Raw genomic sequence first — 17,145 nt, forward strand, 5'->3', positions numbered from 1 at the left:
CTCAATTTTTTCATAAATAAAATTGATATAACAAAAATATTGTCTATTTGATAATGTGTTGAAATGATTCATGAAGGTACTTAATTTCATGCATCTGCCAAAGTGCCTAGAATAGATTATGTGTTGAATATTAGTTATTGTTAATAACTATATGCTAAAGACAAGGTGATTCTTTTATTTTCAGAATTATTTTATGTATTGATGATTACCTTGTAGCTTTTTTTAGCTACTGTATACTCTATCTAGAAGTATATGAGAGTGTCTTTTTGTGTACAATATGCCAGTGCAGGGTATTAGAATTGAAAAAATTCTTTGGTAAGATCTAAACCAAGTCGGACATTGAGAATGAATTCTCCCTAGCAAAAGCGTTCTGCAAATCCAAACAGCAGAAATATTTGGAAATTATTGGAATTCTCAGGTTCTAGATTTCACATACTCTTATGTTAAGTATGCTCTTCTTTATTCAACAGCATAGAGAAAATGCAGCTTTGACTTTATTTGCTACTCCATCTTTATTTTGGAGGTGGTAATAATACATCAGCAACAAACATATATAAAAATAGGAGAAAGCACAATGATATAATATTTCACATATTCTCATTTTAAAACTGTATTCTATCTTTATTTTGGCAATGGTAATAATATTTTGGTAACAAACATAAAATAGGAGAAAGCACAATGATACAATATTTCACATATTTTCATTTTAAAACTTGACTAAGACATTCTAAGACATTCCTATTATTTCTATCTTTTTTACAACATAAAGTGAAAGGAAAATTGTAAATATTTTACTGCAAGACATCGAGCTTCTTCTGGTTTTTTTTCATATTTTGTTATTCTAATACTTAAACAGTGTAGCCAACTGAACATTATTTCATTTTGAGGACGATTGCAACTCTTATTATGCTTAATCCTTGTGACAGATGATGTGGAGCATCTTTCCATGTACTTGTTTGACATTCATATGTCTTTTGTGAACTATCTCTCAAATCATTTGCCCATTTTTAAAAATTGGGTTGTTTGTTTTCTTATTACTGATGTTTGAAAGTTATTTACACTTTTTGGATGCAAATCTTTGGTTAGGTGTGTGATTTGCAATGATTTTCTCTCAGGCTATTGCTTATCTTTTCATTCTCTTAATGTCTTTGCAAAACAGAAGTTTTTGATTTCAATGGTGTCCAAGTTTAAAATATATTCTGTATCCTTGCTGTCTGTTTACCTTTTGTATCAATTACCAAGAAAGAAGTGTTAAAATCATCAACTGTCATTATGAATATTTCTGTTTTTTTTTTCAGTTCAAACAGATTTTGCTTTATGTATTTTGAAGTTCCATTTTCAGATGAAGACACATTTTAAATTGTTGTGTATTATTGATAGATTGACCTTTTTATCATTTTTTAATTCTGGTAAGTTTCTTTGCTCTGAAGTTACTGTTATTTGATACTAACACAGATATCTTCACTTGCTTTTGGTTAGCGTTCTCATAGTATGTCATTTTCTATCTTTTCACTTTTTTTTGAGATTTTATTTATTTATTTGACAGAGAGAGAAAGAGAGAGAGCAGCAGAAGGAGAGGGAGAAGCAGACTCCCCGCTGAGCAGGGGGCCCAACGTAGGACTAGATCCCAGGACCCCGGGATCATGATCTGAGCTAAAGACAGATGCTGAACCAACTGAGCCACCCAGGCACCCTCTATCTTTTTACTTTTAATCTACCATTAAAGAAAATCAGGGCTGGACAGTGGTTTAAGTGGCAAAAGTAGATTTTATTCAGGACTATTGCAATAGGGGAAAAGAGACCTAGTTCAGACCTGGGCTCAATTCTGAATACACCATGGACAAATGGAGATTTATAGCCAAGAAGTAGGTTGGGGGGTCAGTGGATAGAAAATTACTTAGAAGAAACATCAGTGATAAGGGAGGATTCTGGCTAAAAAGACTCAACAGATTCTCGCCGCAGGCAAGCCAGGGTAATAAGATATCACACAGAGGATGGTGGAGGAGAAGGAATTCGATTAGACATTGGGGGTGATCAGATGTCAAGGGTGGCATCCAATTTTATTTTTCTGAATGAAGTTAATCCGTTTTCCTAGAACCATTTATTGAAGACACTATCCTTTCCTTGTTGTATATTCTTGGCTTCCATGTCAATTATTAGCTGGTCATATATGTGAGGGTTCACTCCAGATTCTGTTCTATTGGTCTTTCTATTTTTATGCCGGTAACATACTGTTTTCATTATGACAGCTTTGTAGTATAGGACACTTCACAAATTTTTGTGTCATCCTTGCGCAGGTACCATGCTAATCTTCTCTGTATCATTCCAATTTAAGCATATGTGCTGCCAAAGCGAGCACACCATAGGTTCATGCTATAGGTTAAAATCAGAAAGTGTGATGCTCCCAGCTTTGTTCTTTCTCAGGATTGCTTTGGCTATTCAGAGTCTTTGGTGATTCTATACAAATTTCAGGATTATTTTTTCTAGTTCTATGAGAAATGATATGGTAATTTTGATAGGGGTTGCACTGAATGTATAGATGGCTTTGGGTAATATGGACATTTAAACAATATTAATTCTTTCTATCCATGAATATAGGATATCTTTCCATTTGTTTGTGTCACCTTTGATTTTTTACATCAAAGTCTTACAGTTTTCAAGGTACAGACCTTTCATCTTCTTGGTTATATTTTGCCTTAAGTATTGTATTGTTTTTAATGCTATGGTGAACAAGATAGTTTTCTTTAATTCTTTTTCAGAATATTCTGTTGTTAGTGTATAAAAATTCAATTGATTTCAGTATGTTGATTTTGTATCCTTCAGCTTTACTGAATGGGTCAATTAGACCTAATAGATTTTTGGTGGAGTCTTTAGGATTTTTTATATGTAAAACCATATTGCCTGTAAAGACAATTTGACTTCTTTGTTTTAGATACATTTTATTTCTTTTTCTTGCCTGATTTGCCTAGCCAGGACTTCTAGGACTATGTTGAATAAGAGTAATGGGAATGGGCACCCTTCTCTTGTTCCTGATCTTAGAGGAAAAGCTTTCTACCTTTCACCACTGAGTATGACGTGAGCTGTGGGCTTATCAAGCATGGTCGTTGTTATGTTGAAGTATGTTCCTTCTATTCCCATTTTGTTGAGGGCTTTTATTCTAAGAGGATGCTGTATTTTGTCAAATGCTTCTTCTGCTTCTATTGAGATGTTCATATGATTATCATTCATTTATCAATGAGGTGTGTGACATTTATTAATCTGCATATATTGACTATTCTTGCATCCCAGGGATAAATCCCTCTTTGTGTATGATCCTTTCAACGTGCTGTTGAATGCTTTTTGCTAGTATTTTGTTGAGTTTTTGCTTCTATCTCTTCATCAGGGACATTGGTTTGTTTTCCTTTCTCATAGTGTCCTTCTCTGGTTTTGGTATCATAGTAATGTTGGCCTCATAAAATGAGTTTGAGAATGTTTGTTCCTCTTCAAGTTTCTGGAAGAGTTTGAGAAGGATTGGCACTAATTGTTCTTTAAATATTTGGGTGAATTTACCAGTGAAATCATCCCATCCTGGGTTTTCTTCTTTTCTTCTTTTGGATTAATGATTAATGATTCAAACTCACTATTGATCTGTTCATATTTTCTATTTCTTCATGATTCCGTCTTGGCCATTTCTTCTAGGTTATCCAAATGTTGGAGCACAACTGTTTATATTAGTCTGTTATGACCTTTTGAATATCTGTGGTATCAGTTGTAATGTCTTCTCTTTCATTTTTTTATTGTATTTATGAATCTTCCTTATTTTTTTCTGAGGCTAGCTAAAGCCTGGTCAATTTTGTTTATCTTTTTGAAAAGCTAGCTCTTAGTTTTATTGATCTTTTCTATTGTCTTTCTAGTGTCTATTTCATTTATTTCTGTTCTGATCTTTGTTATTGCCCTCATTCTGTTAACTTTGGGCTTTGTTTGTTCTTTTTCTAATTCTTTGAGGTATAAAGTTAGATTGTTCACTTGAGATCTTTCTATTTTCTTAATATATGCTTTTATCTCTATAAACCTCCCTCTCAGAACTGCTTTTGTAGCATCTCATAGGTTTTGATGTGGGGTGTTTCCATTTTCATTTGTTTTGAAATATTTTTTTAATTCCCTTTTGATAGGTTGTTCAGCAGTATGCTGTTTAATTTCCACATATTTGGCTAGACAAGTCAGAAATTTAAGTAAATAATTATAATTCAGTAATCTAATGCTAAAATAAACGTACAAACTAACCTCTCAGGGAATACAAAAGGAGTGATTATGTGTAAAGAAGGAAAAAAGGGGTGATTACAAAAGTGGTGGTATTTGAGTTTGTGACAGTGAATAGAAGGGAAGAGGGACACTGTAGGCAGATATTCTTGTAGATTCAGAACCATTCTCTTTTATTGTTGCTTTTGCTGATGTAAATCATTACTTCTTTATGGAATCAATTATCCTTTCAGATGACATAAAAAAGTAAACTATTATGGGTATATATAATATGGGAAAATGAAAGATATATGTCAAAGCCTTGCATGCCAATATTTAAAACATTCATCCTTAGTTTTCTAAAGAGAATATAGTTGTTTTAGGTGGCAAGGATATTCTCTAGGTGGAAGTGTCAGTTAAGAATATCATTTTCACGTCCTCACAAGCAGCTGATAATATAAGCTGCTTGACCATTTCCTAGTTTTACACCAGCAAGTATAAATAAATATGTAATTAAATAAATATAATAAATAAATTATAAATAATTGTGTTTCACAGATGTTTCTATTCTAGGATATGTGAATTAGTGACTTTTTAGAAAAAGATTCATATGTTTAAAACTCTTCTGAAGCTCCAGATGAACCAGATTTATAAAGGTAATGTTTTTGGAGTCTGTTATTTTCAAAATCTCCTTTTACTAAACTGAAGATTTGTTAGTCATCTGTCTTGTTAAAACTTATTGTAACTGAAAAAAATTATTATTGAGGGCTTCTTTAGGTGCTAGATTTATAAAATGATTAGAATCTTAAATGTTAGAGGCTGAGCTTAGGTAAGCAATTGTCTGCTAGAAACCAAATCTAATTCAAGAAGGAATTTTCAAAAAAAAAATCATAGATCCTTTTAAAAATCGTCCCATGATGGTACAATGAAGACCTTCACAACTTAACCATGAACTACCTTTCTCATCCCTTTCTGAGGCAAGTTTTTCAGATAATCCAGCTGTTCTCTCTATGATCACAAAAATGTCAGCTGAGTTCTAAAGATGAGAGGAGGCCTATGAGAAACATTTGTTGAAACCTTCAGTGTATGTGATCTTGCATTGCGAGAAAAAGCATCTTTTATACCTTCTGGGTTCTCAGACTTCTGTCTGGATTCTGCATGTTACACTATGCTAGCATTTTTATTTCCTGAAAGAAAATTTTTCCTATTTAACATAGTAGGAATATTCCTATATTATTCAAGGTAATGTTAGCTACATAATAATTGAACTGAAAATTCTCAGTAATTTAGAGCAAAAGAAGCATACTTCATGTGGATGTGAAATCCAAATGGGTCTTCACAATGGCATGAAACTCTCTCCAAGCACTGATTCCAGGATCCAGGCATCCTTCATCTTGTAGCTCTGCCATGTTCAACAGGTGACTTTGTGGGCCACCATGCTGGTCTGCATCATGGGAAGGACAATGGGCATGGAGAATCACAAGGGAGGAGTTTTTAAAGGACTGGTTCTGGAAGTAATGCACATCAGTTTCTCCAGCATTCAATTGGCTCGGACTCAGTAATATTGTCTCAGTAACAAGCTGCGTCCTCAGGGAAAAAAAGTGGAAATGGATTTGGTGAGCAGTTTGCCAGTGTCCTCCACAGCTTCCTTCTATGTTCTTTCCTTTGCCAGTGGTCTTAAATATTTCTGCTCCTGTCCAATCTAAAATAATTTGGAAAATCTCTATGTTCCCATGCATTCTTTAGCTTATTTTCTTAAGTGTCTTTTTAAATGTCCATTAGATTTACTGAAAGTAATGAATTGAAACAACTTGAACTGCAAAGGATTTGTTTCTCATTGAAAATCATTTCCCTTCTTGACACCTACTAATATTTTGAGTAAGATTCAGAATAAATGAGAGATTCACTCAGTCACTCACTCATTCATTGATTCAGTAAATCTTTCTTGATCACAAGTACCTACTCTGTACCATGAATTCTGGAAAACTGAGACACATCAGTGAATAAGAGCAATAAAGACCCCTTCCACATCGAGCTTCCACCTAGCTGGAGGAGATGAAAAATAGATCAAAAAAAAAACACACACATAATGAATGAGATATTTATAAGGTAAAAAAGTAAATGATAAGTGAAATGGAAAAAGGGAATAAAAAGTAGAGCAGGGTATGAGAGTGGGTCAAGAAGGTGGTGTTGGAGGGAGGATGGTTGCACTTTTACATAGGGTGGAAAACCTTACTGAGTGTGTGATGTTTGAACAGCTACTTAAAGCAGAGGATTCCTAGGAAGAGAGTTCCAAGCAGACAGAACAGCCTAAGCCAAGACCCTAAGGCATGAGCATGTGTGGCATGTTGGAGAAACAACCAGAGACGCAGTGTGGCTGGGGTGAGGAAACAGAGGTGAGAGAAGAGGTCAAAGAGTCAATGGTGCAGAGTTTGAAGCAGGCACATTTTGAAAGAGGTTGAGAAGTGTAAATGTAAATTGATTTCTTTAAAAGTGTACTTTTTATGTTAAAAGAACATTAAAAGAAATTGTGTACTACAGAAATGATTTGAATGAAACTGAGTAATATTTTTAACAATATCATGCATACATTCGGTGTATGTTGCAAGTAACCAATATTTTAGTGCATTTTTCAGTTACTTCTTTTGATAGATGCATGACATTTTCAGGAAAAATGACTAGTGTTTACAATATCTTTAAATGTTCTCTTCAGAGTTGAACAGAGCTTCAGCTCAAGGGCCTGCAGGTTTGGTCCTAGTTCTCATGTCCTACCCCAGGTTTCCATGGCTCCCTGTGTTTGTTCCTCAGGGGGTCTCTCTGCAATCCTGACCCCCCTCAGTGGTAGACACCCTCTGTCTAGAACCTAGAGTAAGACTCTAAGTGTCAATACACCTGAAACTAATATAACACTTTATGTTAACTAACAAGAAAACATAAAAAGGTTCTAAGTGCCTGTAGCGTTTTCTGATGAGAATAGTGAATCTAAGAGATTATCCATATACATGCGTATGAATTAAAAGATATTGTTCTCAGAGATTCTCCTCTTGACTCAGATCTGTCTCTATGCTGTTCCTCTAGCTATCAATCCCCCTTGTTCCTAAATGGAGAGAGGGGCAGAGGGAAGGAAGGTGGGAGAAGATTCAGAGTGAACCATCTCTTGCTTCTCTCATCTCCCCTCTGTTCACAGCAGTGGTAAGTGTGAATACAGATGTATCCAGAGTCCTTACAGAGCTCTGCTCAGACCAGTAAAAAATTAAATAAACATAGAATAGTTTGAACTAGAAAATTCCCAAGTCAGATACTCCTCTAGAAATGACAAGTTTGGCTCAGTATGTAGGTCCAAAATAGAACTCCTTAATAGATATATTTTAAATCTTAGAATATTTTCCATATGAACAAATAAATTTTTAATACTTACATACAAGATCTATGAGAGACACTTGAACTGGGATTTGGTCACAAAACTCACTATATAGAGAAAAACAATTAATTTGGGGGGGAATTGATCGTATAAAGGTCAGGGAAATTTTATTGGTTTTTTGATTATCTGTATTTCTTTTCTTCATTAATCAGGTAACTAGGTACTTGGCAATCTGAATGTAGAAACAGATTCCTACTCATGGTATCTCCAATTTTTTTATCTTGGACGCAGCAAACTGTTTTGTGAATTTAAACTTCCAGTGAATAAGCTATTGAGATTCCAACCTATTTTTTTATTATTATTATTATTATTATTATTATTATTGGTTGGGGAATCTGAAATAGGAAGAATGGACATGCTCTTATGTTATAAAGCACCACTGGGTTTTTTTTTTTTTAACATATTGTGTACCTAATTTTCCTGTATTTATATTTTTTAAGTCTATTTATTTATTTATTTACTTAAGCGATCTCTGCACCCGACATGGGGCTCGAACTCATGACCCAGAGATTAAGAGTCACAAGCTTTTCCAAATAAGTCAGGCAGGCACCCCTATAATTTTCTTGTTTAATTCAGTCCTCTTTTTGACAGAGGTATAATCTTTTGAATGTGATGATTAACAAAATAAATTTCCATGAAGTATTATACTCCGATCTGTCTTCATTTGTTTTTATTAAGTTGGTGTGTGGTTTCCCATTCTTCTGAACTTTTCCTTTATGACTGTATCCATTTTCATAATTACTTTATTATCATCGTTGAAAGATTTGTACCCATTCAGGTAAGATATATTTTCAAGGTTTTTTTTTTTTTTTTTCTTGAATGTAGTAATATTTCACATTAGTCAAATTACCTCCAATTACTTCATATTACTTTCAATATTTAGGGGCAAAGAGATTTCCAAAGCAATCCTAAAGACAACACATCATTCCAAAAATTTAAAATTAATCCCATTTATCTTTCATGACACAACAGTTGTGGAAAAAAAAAACAAAAAAAGAGTGAAGAGTGTTTTGAGATGATTGCATTAGAACTTGCCGTCATTACTAGATAACTGATATATGGATTCCTGTTCAGTGCACCGAGCATTGTCCCCCCTAAAAAGTAGTATTTTCAGTGGACTACTGACAACTAAAAAACCATGTCATATGAAAAAGTTTAGGAGGGCTTTGCTTTTAGAGCTAATTTTTAGGGAATTTGATTTTGTCTTTCGTGGAGAGTTGAGTAAAGAACTAATTGTGGGAGAGAAGAAAAGATGGTGGAGGAGTAGGGGACCTTATTCCAACCGGTCCGCAGAATTGAGCTGGATATCTACCAGACCACTCTGAACACCCACGAAATCAGCCTGAGATGTAGGAAGATCTGGATCTCTACAAACAGAATATCACAGGCAGTTGGTTTTGAGGTACAAAGCAGGGAGCTGTGATTTCCCAGGCAGATATCGGAGGATAAACGGCAGGGGGAGGGAGCCCGGTCGTCGGGATCCTACATCACCAGTGAGTGATAGCCTCCTGCACTGGGGATGGGGCACAGACTTGCAGACCAGTAGCAGCAGGGAAAGGACTTTAGATGGAAACCGGAGCGGCGGGGTCACGGGTGCAAACTGGGGGCAGCAGGAGATTTTAGAAGCACAAAGGGCAGAGACGTGCCCGACCTGGAGGCAGGACTGGGAGTGCTGCTGAGGGGCGCACAACCCAGGACGCTGCAGTTTATAGCAGCACAGACAGAAATGGAGATAGTGTGGCCTGGAGAGTTCACTGAAGAAGAGACGGCAATCTCTCTGCTCTGAGACAGAGGGTTGGAAATGGTGTCTTCTGCTCTGACTCTCCGAAGAGACGCAGAAAGCTGCCAGGGAAAGCCACCAGAGAGCAAAAGCCCCCAAAAACCGGTTTCCACTGAGCCCATCCCCTGCCCCAGGGAGCAGGGCAACTCTGCCCAAACAGGGTTGCCTGAGTAACAGTGAGGCAGGCCCCTCCCCCAGAAGACAGGCTGGGAGAACAAGAGGCCAGGAACCCTAAGGTCCCTAGAAAACAGGTGCATCTTGCATGGGCTGTGGTCAATAATTTGGACTCTATACATTCCCTCAATCACCCATCAACAGAATGAGTAGGAGGAGGAACCCCCAAAATAGGAAAGACTCAGAGATTATGACTTATGCCACAGATTTACAAATGGATTCAGATATAACCAAGATGTTGGAGATGGAATTCAGGATACCAATTGTGAAGACAATAACTAGAATGGAGAAATCAATTAATGGCAACATAGAGTCTCTAAGGGCAGAAGTGAAAGCTAAATTGGCAGAACTTAAAAATGCTATCAATGAGATCTAATTTAATCTAGATAATCTAACAGCTAGGGTAACTGAGGCAGAAGAATAAATTAGTGACCTGGAAGACAATTTAATAGATAAAAAGGGAAAATAGGAGGCCAGGGAAAAACAACTCAGAATCCATGAAAATAGAATCAGAGAAATAAGTGACACCATGAAATGTTCCAATGTCAGAATTATTGGAATCCCGGAGGGGGTGGAGAGAGAGAGAGGACTAGAAGATATACTTGAGCGAATTGTAGCTGAGAACTTCCCTAATCTGGGGAATGAAACAAACATTCGTGTCCTAGAGGCAGAGAGGACCCCTCCAAAGATCAAGGAAAACAGGCCAACACCCCGGCATATAATAGTAAAACTCACAAATCTTAGAACCAAGGAAACCATCTTAAGGGCAGTTAGGGGGAAGAGATTCCTTACGTACAGAGGGAGGAATAACAGAATAATGTCAGACCTATCCACAGAGACCTGGCAAGCCAAAAAGGCCTGGCAAGACATATTCAGGGTACTAAATGAGAAGAACATGCAGCCAAGAATACTTTATCTGGCAAGGCTGTCATTTAGAGTGGATGGAGAGATGCAGAGCTTCCAAGACCAGCAGAAACTGAAAGAATATGTGACCACTAAGCCGGCCCTGCAAGAAATATTAAGGGGGTTCTATAAAAGCAGAAAGACCCAAGAGTGATCTACAACAGAAATTTACAGCGACAATCTACAAAAACAAGGTCTTCACAGGCAACATGATGACAATAAATTCATATATTTCAAAAATCACTCTCAATGTGAACGGCCTAAATGCTCCCATAAAATGGCACAGGGTTGCAGATTGGACAAAAAGACAGGACCTATCAATATGCTGTCTATAAGAGACTCATTTTGAACCTAAAGATATATCCAGACTGAAAGTGAAGGGATGGAGATCCATCTTCCATGCCAGCAGACCTCAAAAGAAAGCTGGGGTAGCAATTCTTATATCAAACAAATTAGATTTTAAACTAAAGACTAATCAGAGACACAGAAGGACACTATATCATTCTTAAAGGGACTATCCAACAAGAAGATCCAACAATTATAAGTATTTATGTCCCTAACCTGGGAGCAGCCATGTACATGAGCCAAATGTTAACCGAAATAAAGAGTCATACTGATAACAATATGTTAATTGTAGGAGACCTCAATACTCCACTCTCAGTGATGGACAGATCATCTAAGCAGAAAATCAACAAGGAAACAAGAGCTTTGAATGATACACTGGACCAGATGGACCTCATAGATATATACAGAACCTTCCATCCAAAAACAACAGAATACTCATTCTTTTCAAACGCACATGGAACTTTCTCCAGAATAGGCCACATACTGGGTCACAAATCAGGTCTCAACTGATACCAAAAGATTGGGATTATTCCCTGCATATTTTCAGGCCATACTTCTTTGAAACTGGAACTCAATCACAAGAAAAAATTTGGAAAGAATTCAAACACTTGGAAGCTAAGGACCATCCTGCTAAAGAATGTTTGGATCAACCAGGAAATTAAAGAAGAACTTAAACAATGCATGGAAACCAATGAGAATGAAAACACATCAGTCCAAAACCTATGGGATACTGCAAAGGCAGTCCTAAGGGGGAAATACATAGCCATCCAAGCCTCACCAAAAAAAACAGAAAAATCCCAAATTCATCAATTAACTCTACACCTTAAAGAACTAAAGAAAAAGCAACAAATGATGCCTAAACCATGCATTAGAAGAGAAATAATTAAGATTATAGCAGAGCTCGATGAATTAGAAACCAGAAACACAGTAGATCAGATCAATGAAACTAATAAGATCGATAAACTACTGGCCAGACTTACCCAAAAGAAAAGAGAAAGGACCCAAATTAATAAAATTATAAATGAAAGGGGAGAGATCACGACTAACACCAAGGAAATAGAAACAATTATTAGAAATTATTATCAACAACTATATGCCAAAAAACTGGAGTAATCTGGATGAAATAGATGCCTTCCTGGAAAGCTATAAGCTGCCAAGACTGAAACAGGAAGAAATTGATAACATGAATAGGCCAATAACCAGTAATGATATTGAAGCAGGGATCAAAAACATCCCCAAAAATAAGAGTGCAAGGCCTGATGGATTCCCTGGGGAATTCTACCAAACATTCAAAGAAGAAATAATACCTATTCTCCTGAAACTGTTTCAAAAAATAGAAACAGAAGGAAAGCTTCCAGACTCATTCTATGAGGACAGCATTACCTTAATCTCCAAACCAGGCAAAGACCCCATCAAAAAGGAGAATTTCAGACCGATATCCCTGATGAATATGGATTCCAAAATCCTCAACAATATCCTAGCTAATAGGATCCAACAATACATTAAAAGGATCATCCACCATGACCAAGTGGGATTTATCCCCGGATGCAAGGGTGGTTCAACATTCGCAAATCAATCAATGTGATAGAACACATTAATAAGAGGAGAGAGAAGAACCATATGGTCCTCTCAATTGATGCAGAAAAAGCATTTGACAAAATATAGCATCCTTTCCTGATTAAAACTCTTCAGAGTATAGGGATAGAGGGAACATTCCTCAAGTTCATAAAATCCATCTATGAAAAACCCACAGTGAATATCAACCACAAAGGGGAAAAGCTGAGAGCCTTTCCCTTAAGATCAGGAACACGTCAAGGATGCCCACTCTCACCACTATTGTTCAACATAGTACTAGTAGTCCTAGCAACAGCAATCAGACAACAAAAAGAAATAAAATGTATTCAGATTGGCAAAGAAGAAGTCAAACTCTCTCTTTTCGCAGATGACATGATACTTTATGTAGAAAACCCAAAAGACTCCACCCCCAAATTACTAGAACTCATACAGCAATTCAGTAATGTGGCAGGATACAAAATCAATGCACAGAAATCAGTTGCTTTCTAATACACTAACAATGCAACTGTAGAAAGAGAAATTAGAGAAACGATATCATTTACAATAGCACCAAAAACATAAGGTACCTGGGAATAAACCTAACCAAAGAGGTAAAGGACCTATACTCTAGGAACTACAGAACACTCATGAAAGAAATTGAAGAAGACACAAAAAGATGGAAAAACATTCCATGCTCGAGGATCGGAAGAATAAACATTGTGAAAATGTCTATGTACCCATAGCAATCTATACCTTCAATGCCATCCTGATCAAAATTCCAATGACATTTTTCAAAGTGCGGGAACAAACAATCCTAAAATTTGTATGGAATCAGAAATAACCCCGAATCACCAAGGAAATGTTGAAAAAGAAAAACAAAGCTGGGGGTATCACGTTGCCTGACTTCAAGCTATATTACAAAGCTGTGATCACCAAGACAGCATGGTACTGGCACAAAAACAGACACACAGACCAATGGAACAGAATAGAGAGCCCAGATATGGACCCACAACTCTATGGTCAAATAATCTTCGACAAAGCAGGAAAAAATATGCAGTGGGAAAAAGACATAGTCTCTTCAATCAATGGTGCTGGGAAAATTGGACAGCCACATGCAGAAGAATGAAACTTGACCATTCTCTAACACCATACTCAAAGATAAACTCAAAATGGATGAAAGACCTCAATGTGAGACAGGAATCCATCAAAATCCTAGAGGAGAATATAGGCAGTAACCACTTTGACATTGGCCAGAGCAACTTCTTTCAAGATACATCTCCAAAAGCTAGTGAAACAAAGGCAAAAATGAACTTTTGGGACTTCATCAAGATAAAAAGCTTCTGCACAGCAAAGGAAACAGTCAACAAAACAGAGAGGCAACCCACAGAATGGGAGAAGATATTTGCAAATGACACTACAGATAAAGGGCTGGTATCCAAGATCTATAAAGAACTTCTCAAACTCAACACCTAAAAAACAAATGATCAATTCAAAAAATGGGCAGAAGACATGAAAAGACACTTCTCTGAGGGAAGACATACAAATGGCTAACAGACACATGAAAAAATGTTCATCATCCTTAGCCATCAGGGAAATTCAAATCAAAACCACATTGAGATACCACCTTACACCAGTTAGAATGGCAAAAATTGACAGGGCAAGAAAAAACAAATGTTGGAGAGGTTGTGGAGAAAGGGGAACCCTCTTACACTGTTGGTGGGAATGCAAGTTGGTACAGCCACTTCGGAAAACAGTGTGGAGGTTCCTCAAAAATTTAAAAATAGAGCTACCCTATGACCCAGCAATTGCACTCCTGGGTATTTACCCCAAAGACACAGATGTTGTGAAAAGAAGGGGCACATGCACCCCAATGTTCATAGCAGCAATGTCCACAATAGCCAAACTGTGGAAAGGGCCAAGATGTCCTTCAACAGATGAATGGATAAAGAAGATGTAGTCCATATATACAATGGAATATTACTCAGCCATCAGAAAGGATGAATACCCAACTTTTAAATCAACATGGATGGGACTGGAGGAGATTATGCTAAGTGAAATAAGTCAAGTAGAGAAAATCAATTATCATATGGTTTCACTTATTTGTGGAACATAAGGAAGAGCATGGAGGACATTAGGAGAAGGAAGGGAAAAATGAAGGGGGGGAAATCGGAGGGAGAGATGAACCATGAGAGACCATGGACTCTGAGAAACAAACAGGGTTTGGGGGGGGGGGGGTTAGTCCGGTGATGGGTATTATGGAGGGCATGTACTGTATGGAGCACTGGGTGTTATATGAAAACAATGGATCATGGATCACTACATCAAAAACTAATGATGTACGGTGACTAACATAACATAATAAAATAAAATTTAAAAAAAAGAACTAATTGTGGAGTTGGTTCCCGTGAAGTAATATTTCAACGTATTAGAGTGATAACTAATAATTTATATATTATATCTTCTTCCCTTGGCCACTAGCTTGACTGTCTTGGATGTTGGCATGCTGTTTACCTTTCAAATAAGGTAAATTTTTGATTAGCATCATTATTCGGATAACACTTTTACTTCATATTTCCTCAGTGTTAATGAACTATATTTTCTCTACAGACCATGTTAATTTGTATTAATTTGTATATATTTTGTGTATACGTACAAATATGTATATATATATATGCACATGTATACACACATGTGTGTTCATACATTATTAGTGGTTAATTTACATGTATATAGAGTATAGACAATGACAATATTTAATGTTAAAGTTTTTTATGCTATTCAAGTATATTTAAATGATACAGTTCCTTTTATTTATTTATTTAAAGGTGTCAGTGCAATTTTATGGGGGAAGTAACATTTTTTTCAACAAATGGTGCAGGAACAACTGGATAGCCCACATTGCAAAAATGTACTTTGATCTCCTTTTTCAAGACACACACACACACACACACAATGATGACCGATAAAATATAGATCTAAATGTAAAAGCTAAAATCATAAGGCCTCACTATATTTGTGAACTTGTGTTCAAGAATTTTCTTTTTTAATTTTAGCTAGTTAACATACAGTGCAATATTGGTTTCAGGAGTAGAATTCAGTGATTCATCACTTACATACAACACCCAGTGTTTATCACAACAAGCACTCTACTTAATCCCCATCACCCATCTAGCCCATCCCCCCCACCTCCCCTCTATCAACCCTCAGGTTGTTCTCTATAGTTAAGAGTCTCTTATAGTTTGTTTCCCTCTCTCCTTTTTTCTTAACCCCTTTCCCATATGTTTATCTGTTTTCTAAATTCCACATATGAGTGAGATCGTATTTGTATTTGTCTTTCTCTGACTTATTTCACTTAGCATAATATACTCTAGTTCATCCACGTCATTGCAAATGGCAAGATTTTTTTTTTTATGTTATGCTACCATATAGTACTTCATTAGTTTTTGATGTAGTGTTCCATGATTCATTATTTGCGTAATAATGGATGAAAGACCACCCAGTGCTCATTGCAATACATGCTCTCCTTAATACCCATCACCGGGCTAACCCATCCCCCCACATCCCTCCCCTCTGAAACCCTCAGTTTGTTTCCCGAGTCCATAATCTCTCATGGTTTGTCTCCCCCTCTGATTTTCCCTCCTTCAGTTTTCTCTTCCTTCTCCTAATGTACTCCATGCTATTCCTTATGTTCCACATATGAATGAAACCATATAATTGTCTTTCTCTGCTTCACTTATTTCACTTAGCATAATCCCCTCCAGTTCCACCCATGTCAATGCAAGTGGTGGGTATTCATCCTTTCTGATGTCTAAGTCATATTCCATTGCATATACGAACCACATCTTCTTTATCCATTCATTTGTTGAAGGACATCTCGGCCCTTTCCACAGTTTGGCTACTGCGGACATTGCTGCTATGAACATTGGGGTGCTTCTTTTCACTACATCTGTATCTTTGGGGTAAATACCCAGTAGTGCAATTGCTGGGTTATAGAGTAGCTCCATTTTTAAATTTTTGAGGAACCTCCATACTGTTTTCCAAAGTGGCTGTACCAACTTGCATTCCCACCAACAGTGTAAGAGGGTTCCCCTTTCTCCACAACCTCTCCAACATTTGTTGTTTCTTGCCCTGTCAATTTTTGTCATTCTAACTGGTGTAAGGTGGTATCTCAATGTGGTTTTGATTTGAATTTCCCTGATGGCTAAGGATGTTGAACATTTTTTCATGTGTCTGTTAGCCATTTGTATGTCTTCTTTGGAGAAGTGTTCATGTCTTCTGCCCATTTTTTGACTTGATTATTTTTATTTTTTTAGATTTTATTTATTTATTTGACAGAGAGAGACATAGTGAGAGAGGGACCACAACAGGGGAAGTGGGAGAGGGAGAAGCAGGCTTCTCCCAAAGCAGGGAGCCTGATACGGGGCTAGATCCCAGGATCCTGGGATCATGACCTGAGCCGAAGGCGGAGGCTTCACGACTGAGCCAGCCAGGCGCCCCTGACTTGATTATTTGTTTTTTGGGTGTTGAGTTTGAGAAGTTCTTTATAGATCTTGGATACCAGCCCTTTATTTGTAATGTCATTTGCAAATATCTTCTCCCATTGGGAGGGTGGGTTGCCACTTAGTTTTGTTGACTGTTTCCTTTGCTGTGCAGAAGCTTTTTATCTTGATGAAGTCCCAAAAGTTCATTTTTGCTTTTGTTGTCCTTGCCTTTGGAGACGTGTCTTGAAAGAGGTTGCTGTGGCCAATGT

The 17,145-nt window shown here is 36.9% G+C and overlaps 1 non-coding gene across 1 annotated transcript; it reads right to left on the bottom strand.

Moving 5' to 3' along the window:
- Window positions 1-2,252: 2,252 nt before the first annotated feature.
- Window positions 2,253-2,359, bottom strand: LOC116638065. Its single transcript, XR_004300607.1, has one exon. It is a non-coding gene; the product is annotated as a U6 spliceosomal RNA (small nuclear RNA).
- Window positions 2,360-17,145: the final 14,786 nt, after the last annotated feature.

This window comes from Phoca vitulina, unplaced genomic scaffold (genome assembly GCF_004348235.1).
Source record: "Phoca vitulina isolate PV1807 unplaced genomic scaffold, GSC_HSeal_1.0 scaffold15, whole genome shotgun sequence".
Lineage (NCBI taxonomy): Eukaryota > Metazoa > Chordata > Mammalia > Carnivora > Phocidae > Phoca > Phoca vitulina.